Here is a 14,048-nt window from a genome sequence, read left to right as displayed (position 1 = left end):
CAAGGCTTGCCTGACCAAATAACTGAGCTCCTGTCTCAAGATAAAAAGTGTAAGCGGGACTGAAGATAGAGCTCAGTGGTAGAGCACTTGGCTAGCATGTATGAAGATGGAGGTTCGATCTCCAGTAATAAAGCAAAACAAAACCACCCCAAGATAACCATGTAACAATCAGATGCTGACTATCATCTTTGCTCAGTTTCTACTGTCAACTCAGTTGCCAGTTATGTCCTCACCTGTTACATGGACATACCAAACTGTCCCAGGGTTAAAGGATTGCTCACCATCTTGAACATTACATTTTCTGACTGAGGTGATGAATAGTTAAGATCCAGGGGCTGGACAGAGCTTTGTAAGGGAAGTATTTCTTGACTCACCAGTCTCTATGATGTGAGACCCAAGGCTGCCATTTCTCTGCCTTTGACTCCACTAGATCGGAATGAAATAAGGACTTGAATGTAGCTGATTAGGGCCAAGAGCCTGTTGCCTCCGAATAAATAAACAAGATTAAGCTGTCACATTCATTCTCTGAAGGTAAGAATGCCTGAAAACTGAAGAATTTAACTGGAGTTTCTAAGTGCTAGTTAGTTGTCTTTATAGCTCCCTCAGATTAGCACATAGAATTGAGAGTCATTAGCTATATGGACTTGCTCTGTGGAGTGGGGCAGTGACCTTATCTGGGCTGACTGTGCCTTGGATTGTTTCCATCTCTGAGACCTTACTTCATCCAGACACTGTGCTAAACATCTGGCATGTTTTCTCTTAAAGAAACCAAGGGATCTAGAGTCCAGATGGCAGGAAGTGGAGGTGATGGAACTATCATGTTAATTTATACTTGCTCCACATTACAGACCGCTGCTCTTGACCAAAGGCTAGACTTCTTAGAGGCCTAGTGTGGATCCTCAGCTCCCACACTACTTGCGACCTTGGCCTTTCTTACTTTGAACAATCACAAGAACAAATTCCCAGACTCTTCCATCTCAGCATTGCCCCTGAAAACCTGGACACCTGGACTGATGGTGGCTTTGATTGTGGGTCAGTGAGTGACTCTTACATCCCAGCACAGGGGTGTCCAAGTCCAACACTGTAGGTAACAGAACACTTGTGAGTAAATAGAACTGCCCCCCCACTTCCTGTCTTTGCTTCCCTCTGAAGATCCATCCATGTGCTACTTTGAACTGAATGCCAAAGGCTACCTGGGTTGGGAATTAGTGATTGTATTTGGCCTAATGTCTGCTGGGCATTTCAATGATTCAGAGTCTGCAGACAGTTACATGACAGATACACTGCCCTATCAGCTCTGGGAGTTTCTCTTGATTGTCATCTCTCACTTCTGGAGTCCTAGATACCTACTCTTTTTTTTTTTCTCTAGAATTTTTTTTTTTAATTAGGAACAATCTTATTTCACATATCAACCCCAGTTTCCTCTCCCTCCCATCCTCTAACCCTGCCCCAAATGATGTGATAGATGCCTCCTCTTAATCTCTTCTTGTCCTCTAAATCTCTACAAGTCTCCTGCATTGATTACTGTTAATCATGGAGTCCCCAGATTTATCTTTTCACCGGTTCGGGGAATACCATGGCCTCTGAAATTTTCTTTTCTCTTCCTACTTTTGTTATTTTTAGTTTTCTGCCTTAAGACAGCTTCAGTGTCCCAAGCTGTCCACAGCCTGGCCTCTGTGGAAATGACCACCCATCATTGTCAATAACAGTGGCTCTTCTGAACCTTGGAACTTTAGCATTGGAGACCCTGTAACAGTGGATGTTTATTGGTGATATCCATCTTGTGATTGACAATCGCTGACTCCAGAGTCCTTCTTAGACAACAAATGAGAGTTCTTCTGCATGTCCTATTTTTCCAGCCTCCTAGCCTTCAACATGCTTGAAGATTCTTCAGTGGTTGGATTTGTATGAAGAAAGACCTGAGGACAATGCCCTTCATTTCCGTTATTGTTTGCCATTGTGCCTCCTGCTTTTCAGTTTGAAAGCTCACTGTGGAAGCTGATGCTTTCACAGAATTGCCTCTATTTTCATGAAGATTCAGGGCACTGGATTTGCCTGGAGAAGACTGATACATGGCCCCTCCCTCCCTCCCTCCCTCCCTCCCTCCCCTCTCTCCCTCCCAACCTCCCTTCCTCCCTCTCTCTCTCTCACTCTCTCTCTCTCCCCTCCCTTTCTCTCTCTCTCCCCCTCCCTCCCTTTCTCTCTCTCCCTCTTTCTTCTTTCTTTTAATCATAGATCACTCTCAGCTTGATGGTGATTACAGGCTACCATGTGCTCCACCCTCTCACTAAGTACCTCCTGGGTGACACCGCAGTCCTCTTTTTAAAACTTCCACTTGGCTTTATGGGAGTTGACTAACAGACCCTTTAAAAATATTTATTTTATGTGTGTGTTTAGCTTGAATGTATGTCTGTGTTCGTCATGCATGTCTGGTGCTCATGGAGGTCAAAGAGGGCATTGGGTCCCCTGGAACTGAAGCTATACATGGTTGTGAGCTGTCCTGTGGGTGCTGGACTTGAACTCAGGTCCTCTGGAGAGCAGCCAGTGCTCCTGCCTTTAGAGCCATTGCTCCAGCTCCTGAACTTGTCTTGCAGACAGGTTTCACTTTATTTTTATTATTCCAGATTATTTTATTTTTAAAAATTGATTTATTTTGATATCTATGAGTGCTTTGCCTTGTGTATGTATGGGCACTACGTGTATCCCTAATGCTTGTGGAGGTCAGAAAAGGGCATTGGATTCCCTTGAGCTGGACTTAGGGACAGTAGTGGTGCTGGGACTCAAACCCCGTGTTCTGGAAGAACATTAAATGCTTTTAACAGCTAAACATTGCTCCAGCCCACAGTTTTTTGATGGCACAGATTTAAAGAAAAAAAAAAAATCACAAAGCAAATGTTTGTGTCTAGTTCACTGGTAAGAAACTGTTTTCAGGCTGGAGAAACACAGCAGCTAAAATGGTCTAGACTAAGGAGGAAGTGCTGCGGGGGGGGGGGGGGGGCGCTGTGGTTTTGGAAAAGCTTTTTACCAGCCACTCCCTAAAATTACCTTTCTGCCAGTTCTCTGACCCCTGAAAACTTATCTATCTGGGTGGTCTGACTCCTTTAAGCTAGGCATTGTTTCTGGAAATGAAACCTTTGTAGTAGTTATCTCTGCATAGCAAACCACAGAGAAACTTGCTGGCTGAAAACGGTCACTTAAATAGTAATTATAAATAATAATTCATGATTCTATGGGACATCTTGGGGAGGGCTTAGCTGTACTCTCTTTGCTCTGATCAGCAGGAGCTGTGCCCACATTTGCTTTTGTGGTTAGTTGGTCCTGAGTGACCCCACTCATATTGTTTGGCTGTTGGCTGGAGTGATGGGGGACAGGGCAGGCCTACATGTTTCTCCCTTGCAGCATCTTTAGTGATAGCTTCTTCATTTGACAGCTAGGCACCCAGAGCAGCAATGGAGGACTAGGCCTAATATACATGTACTTTTCACTTTTAGAATAAAATGTAAATTGCGTTTGTTTACTTACTCTGTGTTTGGGGACCTGTGTGCCACAGCATGTGTGTAGAGGCCAGAGACCAGCATTTGAAGTTAGTGCTCTCCTCCTACCATGTGGGTCCTGGAGATCAAACTCCAGTCATCAAGCTTGATGGCACATGCCTTTAGCTGAGGCACCTTGCTGCCTCCCTGTCCTCCCATGCACTTTGTAAAGGCTGCTGCTCCTCTTGTTTGCAATGGTCCATTTGCCTGAGCTGGTTGCAGGGCCAAGCTTAGCGCACACACACACACACACACACACACACACACACACACACACACACACACACACACACAGAGTTAACACACACCTGTATAATAGTTTCTCTATAAGAGCAAATTTGAGGAGAAAAAACCCTGCTCTTTTTGGTTACTCGGGAGAGGAGGCTCCATTGAGGCAAGGCTAATGGGGGTTCTGGAACCATCTTCCTTTCTCCCCTCCTAACTATGTGGGCTGAGCATCATCTCCAGCTTTCTTTCCAACAAGTTTCATTCTCTATTTTAGAGTACCAAGTACATGTTCCCCAGAGTCAGCAAGTAATGACATTGCTTTGAGCTTCCCTGCTTTACGACTTCTTACACATGACTTCCTATGTATCTTTTTTTAAGATTTATTTATTTATTTATTATGTATACAACATTCTGCTTCCATGTATATCTGCACACCAGAAGAGGGCAGCAGATCTCATAATGGATGGTTGTGAGCCACCATGTGGTTGCTGGGAATTGAACTCAGGACCTCTGGAAGAGCAGCCAGTACTCTTAACCTCTGAGCCATCTCTCCAGCCCCCTTCCTATGTATCTTTAATTCAATATTGACAAATGGAACAGAACTCAGGGTGACTCAAATTGTTGAGTTGTGGTGCTGGTTTATTTACATTTTGAAATTTTCTTCCTAATCCAATTACCCCAAAGGACATTTTGTTGGCTGAAATATCTCAATTATAGTCTTTAGCCAAAGCTGTGCCTCAGAAAACCAGGTCCAATCCATCTGAGTTTCTGGCTATTTGTGATGGTAGCCAAACTGGGAGGGGCGTATTAACAAAAATGTCTATAAAAGAGTGAGAGAAGTTTCTCTAGTATTTAATAATATTTTGATTCCACATATTTATCTGAGAATGGCAATGATTATATAGAGGGTTACAGATTTCATCGTGTCTCTGAATGTCCAAGTTAATTGACTGGTAAATAGGATATTTAGAAGGAAAGAAATCATGGTCAATATTATAGATTCCATGCACTAAATGACCTGGAATAACCCCTGTCATGGTCATGTTCTGTTTTCCATCTCACAGTTCTGTAGCATCAAACTGTAGATTGAGAAGGGCACTTCTGACAGTGCTCAGGGAATGAGTGAGGTGTTTCTGGGCTCAAAAAAGCTGAAATGTTAATACTATGTTTCTGAATCTGAATTTGGGCTAGTTTCATCTCGTTCTGATTAGGCATGTATGAAACCTGTTGCTCCATCCCTGTTACTCTGATAAACTCATAAAAAGCAACTTGAGGGACAAATTGTTATTTTTGTTCCCAGTTCCAGATTACAGACACCACAAAGGAGAAGGATAAGACAGCAGGTCACATCACAGCCACCGTCGAGAGCAGAAAGAAATGATTGCATAGGGCTAAACTCAGTTCACTCGGAACTGGTGCCACCCACAGTGGGCTGGGTCTTCCTGTATCCATCAGTTACCTTAATTAAGGCAACCCCTCACAGACAAACATGCAGGGCAATCCACTATAGACGTCGTTCATAGACACTCTCTTCACAGGTGCTTCTAGGTGGTGGTGAGGTGACAATGCAAGCTAGTCATCACATCAGTTGTACATGGACAGGCCCGGGCTCCATGCTGAAAGTGTCTGAGGTCTCAGAAGGACCTAAGAACATGCATTATAACATATTCTCAGGTGAATGTGTTGCTTGTTGGCCTGGGAATTGCACCACGAGATCCTCTCCTACAGTGCAGTGAGTGTAGATACATCAAGGTGTATTTATGGTCTGAGTAGCATTCACCATAAATTCTTGGTACTAAATATGATTTGGATTTCAATTTTAGAATATTTGAAGATACATAATGATAAATCTTGAGTATGGAACCCCAGTATAAAAGTAAAAAACAATTTATTTCCATGCTTAACTTCTATAGTAGACTAGAGGTGACCTTATGCGACATTTTTGTAATAATTTTGTGCACTTTGCCTGTTACCCATCACTAGGTTAGGTGAGAAATTTTCGACTTGCGCTATCATGCTGATTCTGAGAATAGTTAAAAAAAAATTGGAGCATTTCAGATTTTTGAATTAGGTCTTCTCAATTCATTGGCAAGGCAGTAAATTAAAGTAAAATGCAATCAATTGTGAAATAAATAAAAAGCAATTAATCATTTGAAAAATTATCCTATGCCTTAATCCTTCTCAATTTGTGCTTATATATTATATGCATTTATATATATTTATATATTATATAAATGCAGTTTGCTGGGTCGATTCTTGTCTTTTGGTACCATACATTCTTTTCATAAAAGACATCTTTTTATGGTGCCTCTGTGATTAAATTTTAAGGAAACCCCTCCCTGTATGTAGCCAGTTTAGATTGTAGGTAGAATCCACCCTCTAGTGGCCAAAAGCAAAATGAGGGAGGATTGCATTTAATTTCTGTTTTGCATGTGGCTAGGTTGTCACCTAGTTCTGAAGGCAATCTTAAGAGAAGTCTTTTCAGGTCAATGTTTACATCAAGATCTCGCTAGAAAATTCTCAAGATGAAAATCAAGTACCTTAACATATGCAAGTACTTGTGTGCGACAGGCTCACTACAGAGCTCACTTGACTCTTCATGCTCTTTGTAACCACGGCTGTGCAATCTACATGTCATCAGCTGTGTCACGGACCACACGGTTCTTTGTTTGTCCTTACATGTGTTTTGGAAGGAGAATTCTGCTTGCTGCTATAGATGGAATGCTGGTGGTTCGCTCTAGTTCAATGCTATTAGCATTTTCCTTCAAATACGATTTATACATGTAATCTAGAAAAATTTCTGGGTTTTAAACAAAAACTTCCCTGCTGATTGCATAGTATAATTCTTGTTTTTAAAAGCATTTTTTTAGCGATCCCTTTTGGTGTGGTGGCTGCTTCCTGTGTCTGAATAAGGCTTGTTCTTCCCTTTATAGACTTTGAGAGTTCCTCTCATCCCATATCTTAAGAAGTCTATCATGAAGTCAGGCCTTTTCTCGTCATTCTTTATTTTCTCATTGTAGCCATAGAATGTGGCCATCATTTCCCTTATAATTGGAGGCAGTGCTTAAATTTGTCATTATATATAAGAAAGTAGGGATATAATATCCTTCATATTACACAAATAGCATACTTCTGTGGAAAATTGTAAAATGCGAACATGTGCATTTAAGTATGTAAAACCAAACGTCAGTTTTGGAAAATATTTTCCCAAGCATTTTAATGCATATTCGTTCAAGCCAGACATATGCAAAAAAACATTCTGCATTTGTGAATGCACAGGTTATCTGCCCTATGATTTCATTTTCTTAGCAAATTTAATTCACCCCATTTGACCAGGCATCTTCTCTATTTACTAATCTATGTCCTAAGTGCATAAAATGAACCATTATATAGAGAAAATGCAGAGCATGAGTTTGAGTGTTAAGCAGCGAGTAAAAATTCTACTTCTAAGAGGGAAATCAGATCCATCCTGGAGATTACTCTCAGGGGATGAGGCTGTGGAAAGTGGGTTGTGAAAACGTCAGATATAAACAGCATGTCTCGTATCAGAAAACTCCTGGCCTTTGAGAGCTGGGCCAACCAGCCAGGGACTGTGGAACCCTGAGCTTGAGCCAGTATTGTCTTTATTTTCCAGTGAGGGTGTGTGTGTGTATGTGTGTGTGTGTGTGTGTGTGTGCTGCCTATGTGATGTGGTGTTTTAGAGCAATGGCATCTTTTAGCATTCAGATGGATCACATGCTTATGTGTGGCAGACATTGTGCTAGGTGCATCGCTTGTGTCCAAACCCCACGGGCAGGGTCAATCGCATGTCCTCTTGATGACATGACTGGACAGGAGCCTCCTTCTTTTACACACATCATTTGTCATTGCAGAGTCCCATGGGTCACCTTGATGGAAGATGTCACTCATTGGGACTAAGCTGCAGTCACATATCTGGGTGGCCTAGGAGTCCAACATTCAGTGTTGACTTATAGAAAAATATCTAATGAAGAGCAAAAGATACCAAGTACAATTTTGTTCGCAAAGGATACATGGGGAACCAATAATCCTGCAGTGCTGAAACACTTCTCAAACTCAGAAACCTCACCCTGTCTCACCTGCCTCTTCAGGTGACCCTCCAATGACAGTGCCCAAGGACATCACACCGGGAGATGATGCAGCTCTTCAGGAACCCTGGCATTTCTGGGAGGGACTCTGCTCTTTGCCTGCTTTAATTTCATCATGTTCTGGACTAATTTCTGTTCTAGCTTATCTTTCTGGGCTTTCCCATCTATATCTTTTGTTTGCTTGTTTCTTGTCTTCAAGTTGACATCTCTGAGGCCTTACCACATGCCACCCCCACCCCGTTCCTATACATCCTTCTCTTCCTCTCCCCCTTCTCTGGTTCCCCACCTTTGGCTTCTGGTTTCTACACTTTATTTTTTTTTTTATTAGTGTGTGTGCACACATGTGCGCATGATGTACATGGGTATGCATGCCATGGCATATGTGGAGGTCAGAGAAAAGTGCCTCTACCTGTGAGCCATCTTGCCAGCCCTACATATCTTATAAGCTGTAGCAGGATGTTTGGTAGAATCAGAATTCAGCAAATAATACTCATGAAAACAAACTCACTATTTTTTTAAAGATCATTTATGTTTCTGAGAGAAACTGTCCGTCCCTTTTGCTCACTTAAAGTTAGCTTCTAGAAAGTGCTTTGCCTTCCTCCCTGCCCCATCACTCTCTGCAGCCACCTCCCACTAATGGATTTGACTGTGTTTGGAAGTTTGAAGAACAGGAATTGGCTTCCGTAGATGCCTCTCTTACACCCCTTATTGATACAGGAGCCTGACCCTTACACTCTCTTTTCTTCTCCTAGTCTACTCAACACCAGGTGTTTCTGGTTTTACCTTTTAAGTAGCTCTTAGCAACGCACTGGCACTGCCTTCATCCTTGTTGGAATCCCTGTTCCTCATGGCAGCCTCCTCAGTGGTCTGTCTCCTCCCAAGTGTTTGAAGTAGTGCTCTGCCCTGGCATCACCCAACATCTCAGTGCCCTGGGCTCCCTGCTGTTAATTTCATTTGAAAGCTCACCATCACTGCTATTAACATAATAGGATTATGTCCTCCCTGCCTAGCTCTTAACTACCCTGGGTGAGATGGAGGATTTGATCTTCTGGGAACTAGCCTAGACTTGAATCTAAGTCATAGATGTTCCTATTTATCTGCTCACACTGAAAAGAGGGAAGAACTTAGTGTCTTTAACGCAGTCTCCCCCCATACAAGTCTCACTTACTGAAGCTTGACTACAAAGCAAACTCAGGTAAAAAGTTCTTTTAAGCTGCCTTTGTCCTGAATTCAGGTGGAGCTGCGGTCTGAGCAGCTTGCCCTGGCCTGTTTGGCCTGAGCATATGGCTGCTGGTTTTGGATGATCTTGTCAGGTTTCTTTCTTTGAGGCAGCATGAAGCACGAATCACCTCCTTCTTCCCCCAAGGTGACAGGAATGGATGAGTTGCTGGAATTTGTCACAAAACGTGTGAAAGCCATCTGGCTACAACCAGAGTGGAGTTTTGGATTTTTCAGAGGGTGACAACATGATGGGCCAGGAGAGAAAAAGAACTCAGGAGTAAACAGTGTGGGCTGAAGCCTTCTTACATTGGTGTTTAGATGATATGGAGTCTGTGGGGGAAGGTGAAGAACTGGCCATGGGAAGTCTTGCTTCCCAGTGGAGTGAGTAGGGTGAGTGCCACTTCGGAGGAGAGTAGCAGGTGTTTGGGAGTGTTCTCTTCTCCCACTCAGGGTCCCCCACATCTGTTGAGCTGCTGAGCCACTCACTCATGGTGACAATGGTCTCCTTGCCTGAAAAGTAGGGGTAGCCCTCCCTGGAAAACAGCTTCATCAGCTCATTTGCTGGGGTGGATGAGGCTAGACACCCCACAGTTCTCAGTGTCCTCTAGAGGTACAGAACCAGCGGTGTGGTGTGTGTGTGTGTGTGTGTGTGTGTGTGTGTGTGTGTGTGTGTGTGTATCAGAGGGATATGTTGGATTGGCTTGTACAACTGCAAGATGGGATAGTCCAGAATGGCTGTTAACATGTGAGAGAAGCAGAAAACTCATCAGCTTCAGTTCAGACATCTTCCTTATGCAGCCCCACACTGACACCAACAGCCTAGAAACTCCTCAGAGGGTTCACTGGTGTGCGGCCTCATTAAAACACGGAAGGACTGTGGCTTGATGTCCATGGGCGGTGGCAGCAGCAGTAAGTTCCCCTTCTCAGGGAGAGCTTGCGCCAATGCTGCCTTCCTGTGTGTGGTGAGTTTGTCAGGGTCCCAGGAAGTGCTGAAGGAAGACCTAAGACTCAAACTGTATGCGAGAGCAAGGAGCGTTTATTAATATGCCAGCATGCACGCCGGGTCGTTCACCTGTACAAGATGGCAACGACCCAGAGAGGAGTGTGCAGCTCCTTTTAAGCACAGCTAGGGGAATTTCAGGAACAGCTAGGTCATCTCAAACATAATTGGTAAAGCAAGTAGCAGTTACACTAGGTACTTTTAATTGACTGAGGTTTTATCTTTGGATATACTTGGGTAAATTTCAAGGGGGTTGCAGGAACTGCCCTTGAGATACCGTGGGGCTGACTCAGGCCTTGTTTCTGGTCTGTCCTTCATCCCTGAATGGAACTTATTGATAAATGGCCCTTTGTTGGGAGAGGCACCTGTTTGCCCCTCTCAGAGAACTAAAACCCAAATTTGTCTGTAAAAGTGTGAAAGCTTAAATCCTTCAATTTGAATAAGAATAGCCCTCATAGGCTTATATATTTGAATTCTTAGTCACCAGGGAGTGGAATTCTTTGTATTATTTAGGGAGTATAGCAAGAAAATAATTCTGTATGTGTTCAGTCAAATATAACTTGTCTCCCAAATAGTATTTAACTGTGGTAGGCTGAGTCCCTGGATGTAGAACCTACAGATAGAGGACAGGCTGTTCAGCATGGGTACAGTGGCGTGATTCACATCCCACACAGGATGAAGAAAGATGGTCCTGAGAAAGGCGTTCAGTTTACAACTTGGGTAGTTCATTTCTGTGACTTTCCATGTAAAGTTTTCAGGCCACAGTTTACTGTGGGTCAATGAAACTGCAAAAACTAAAACTAGAGATTAGGGGAGAGTACTGCAGACACATAATTAAGAAACCCTGAATTAGGATGTTAAGGACTGAATTAGAGCCCTCCTCAAATTCATTTTTTGGAGCTCTGACTCCAGGGTAGTTATCTATGGAGACAGGCCCCTTAAAGAGGTGACTAAAGGAGCTGGGGAGACTGCTCCGGTATGAAGCACTTGCTATGGAAACATGAGGACCTGAGCTTGGTGCTCAGAATCTACCTGAGGGCTCACACAGTGCTTGGGGGTGTGGTGGTGGGGTGGGAGTGAGACCAGTGATCCCTGGAGCTTACTGGCCAGCCAGGCAACAGGTCTCAAAAGTCAATGTGAACAGCACTGAGGAATGATATCTGGGGTTGCTCTCTAACCTCTGCACTCATATGCAAACATGTGCACACTATACAATGTACATGTAAAGAGGTCATAGAAGGTCAACAGGGTCCAGAGGGTTAGGTTGTTATACAGTAGCTATAGTGGAATACCCTAGCAGCGTTCATAGACAGGGGAAAGGCTGTGTGAGGACACAAAAGAGGTGACAATCTGCTAGCTAAGGACCAATCAAGCAGATACTCTTGTTCTTGGACTTCCATTCTGCAGAACTGTGAGAATTAAGTTTCTGTTATTTAACCGAACCCGTTTGTGTTGTTTTGTTATCTGTGCTAGCAGATAGACACACTAGACTATGTGTTTTTGGACAACACAGGGAAGTGGGGAGAGAGAGTAGGATTTAATGTATGGCCATGATCAACTTCCTTATCCTTAATTTCTTCTCTATAAATTGGGACTAGTTATGCCCTTTTGCTGTTGTTGCTTTGCTTTGGGGACAGGATTTCATTAGGCCTATATTGGGCTTGAACTCACTGTGCAGCTGAGAATGACTTTGGACTTTTCATCCTCCTGCCTTGCTTCTTTGGTACTAGGATTATAGGTGTGCACCATCCTACCTGGTTCATGTGGCACTGGGGACAGATTCCAGGGCTTTGTGCGTGCTAGGCAAAGCACTCTACTGAGCTACATACTACCTTTCTGGTATTGCTAAAGATTCAACAACACATGCAATGGGTCTGTCTTAGTTACTATTCTACTGCTGTGAAGAGACAGGACCAAGGCATATTATAACACAGAGCATTTAAATGGGACTTGCTTAGCTTTTTGGAGGGTTAGTTCATGACTATCATGTCAGGGAGTGTGGTGGCAGGTGGGCGTGGCACTGGAGCAGTAGCTGAGAGCTTATATTCTGATTCTCAGGCGGGAGATAGGAAAAGAGAAACTGGGCCTGGTGTGGGCTTTTGAAACCTCAAGGCCCACCCTCACTGACACACCGTCTCCAAGAAGGCCACACCTCTTAATCCTCCCAAAATAGTGCGCCCCAAACATTCAAATGCATGAGCCTATGGGGGCCATTGTCATTTCAACCAGCACAGAGCCTGGCCCCAAAGCAGGTGCCACTCACTTGCTACTAGGCTTTGAGAACCTTGCTACGTAGTTTTGTGTCTGGGGCACCTGGGACTCCTGGAGTGTCATAGACATGGGGGAGCTGTCAGCAGCGTTTTAGATACACCAAAACTGTTCTGATTTGGTAGGTTTCCCACCGGAGAAATGTTTGGCATGGTTGTGAACACTGCAGCTTCTGCCTCAGCCTTCTGTTCTAGTAGTCAAGAAGTGTGAAGAACTCAGTTGATGATTTTAGACAGATCCAAATCATGAGATGGAGATGAGCTGAGAGAAGAGTAGTGACCTCACACTGCAAGGCTTCGGTGATGGTTCAGTTGGGAGAGTTCTGACTGTGCATACATAAGGACCTGAGTTCAGATCCCCAGAACCCATGTACAGAGCCAGGGACAGCAAAGAGCAGGAGCCTAAGCATTGGGAGTGTGTGCAAGGCCAAGGCAGGCCAATCCTTGGAGCTTACTGAGCATCAGTCCAGCTGATCTGGTAAGCTCCACGTTCAGTGAGAGACCTTGCCTGTTGTCATTCTTTTGCTTAAATTAGAATTTCAAGAGATGGACATGGACTATGGAGAGCACATTCACCAATTTATTATAGGGCAGGATAAGAGAGAGGACACACACACACACACACACACAGAGAGAGAGAGAGAGAGAGAGAGAGAGAGAGAGAGAGAGAGAGAGAGAACAGAGTAGGGGAGAGAGTAAGAGAGAAGAGAGACAGAGAAAAGGGCATGAGTGAAGAGAAGAGCAGAAGAGAGAGGAGCCGGGCGTAGGTGGAACTTTTAAAGGGAAAGCCGTGCATGCTCACTGAGGTTCCACACATGCACAGAGTCCTCACACAGGTCTGTGATGTGTGACAAGAGTGACGTGGTGATGGCGTAGCACATCCCTGTGCATGCCCTGCCCATCGTCAGGGGGCGGGGTCAGCCTGGTGTGGGTCCTAACACCTGTGGTCTCCACATGCATGCATGCACACAGGCACTCATGTATGCATGCACACATGCTCGCATGTAAACACGAACATACTCCCACCCACTCCTGGTGGCCTGCTTCATCACTCCCTGCTTTATTCTCCTGAGACAGGGTCTCTCTCCGGGCCTGGAGCTAGGCTGCTGGCCAGCAAGCCCCAGTGAGCCTCCTGACTCTGCCCCCCCCCACCCCAGTGCTGAGGTCACAATGTATGATGCCACACTAGGATTTATTTATTTATTTATTTATTTATTTATTTATTTATTTTTCTAATGTGGGTGCTAGGATATGAACTCAGGTCCCTTTGCTTGTGTAACTAATGCCCTTATCCACAGAACCATATTTCCAGCCTCTTTTCTTCTTCTTCTTCTTCTTCTTCTTCTTCTTCTTCTTCTTCTTCTTCTTCTTCTTCTTCTTCTTCTTCTTCTTTCTTCTTCTTCTTCTTTTCCCTTGGACTAGCCAAAGTTTTCAAACCCTGGGCTTACTGCCCCGGGGATAATTTGTTTGCCTGAATTAATTATCAGCAGGGGGTGGCCACCTCATTTCTCAGAGCCTTTCTCTTTCGGAAGGAATGCCTTTTAATTCAAACAGCACAACTTAGGGCTCTTTGGCAACTAATGTAAAGGGTGCCTTGACATTTCTTTAAAGGCATTTAAATGTTACTGTCTCCGAAGAAACAATTTTAGAATATGAAACCTTTACCCCCACCCCCCACTTGGGCAAGGAAGAA

At 44.1% G+C, this 14,048-nt stretch overlaps 1 protein-coding gene across 1 annotated transcript in view; it reads left to right on the top strand.

Annotated features, from left to right (window-relative positions):
- Dner (delta/notch like EGF repeat containing) overlaps window positions 1–14,048 on the top strand; it is a 287,027-nt gene that overhangs the window by 231,023 nt on the left and 41,956 nt on the right. The gene's annotated exons all lie outside the window — the stretch shown is intronic.

This window comes from Cricetulus griseus, chromosome 2 (assembly GCF_003668045.3).
Source record: "Cricetulus griseus strain 17A/GY chromosome 2, alternate assembly CriGri-PICRH-1.0, whole genome shotgun sequence".
In the NCBI taxonomy this organism is placed as follows: Eukaryota; Metazoa; Chordata; class Mammalia; order Rodentia; family Cricetidae; genus Cricetulus; species Cricetulus griseus.
The sequence above is the reverse complement of the archived record's forward strand: the minus strand, read 5'-3'. Positions and strand labels throughout refer to the sequence as shown.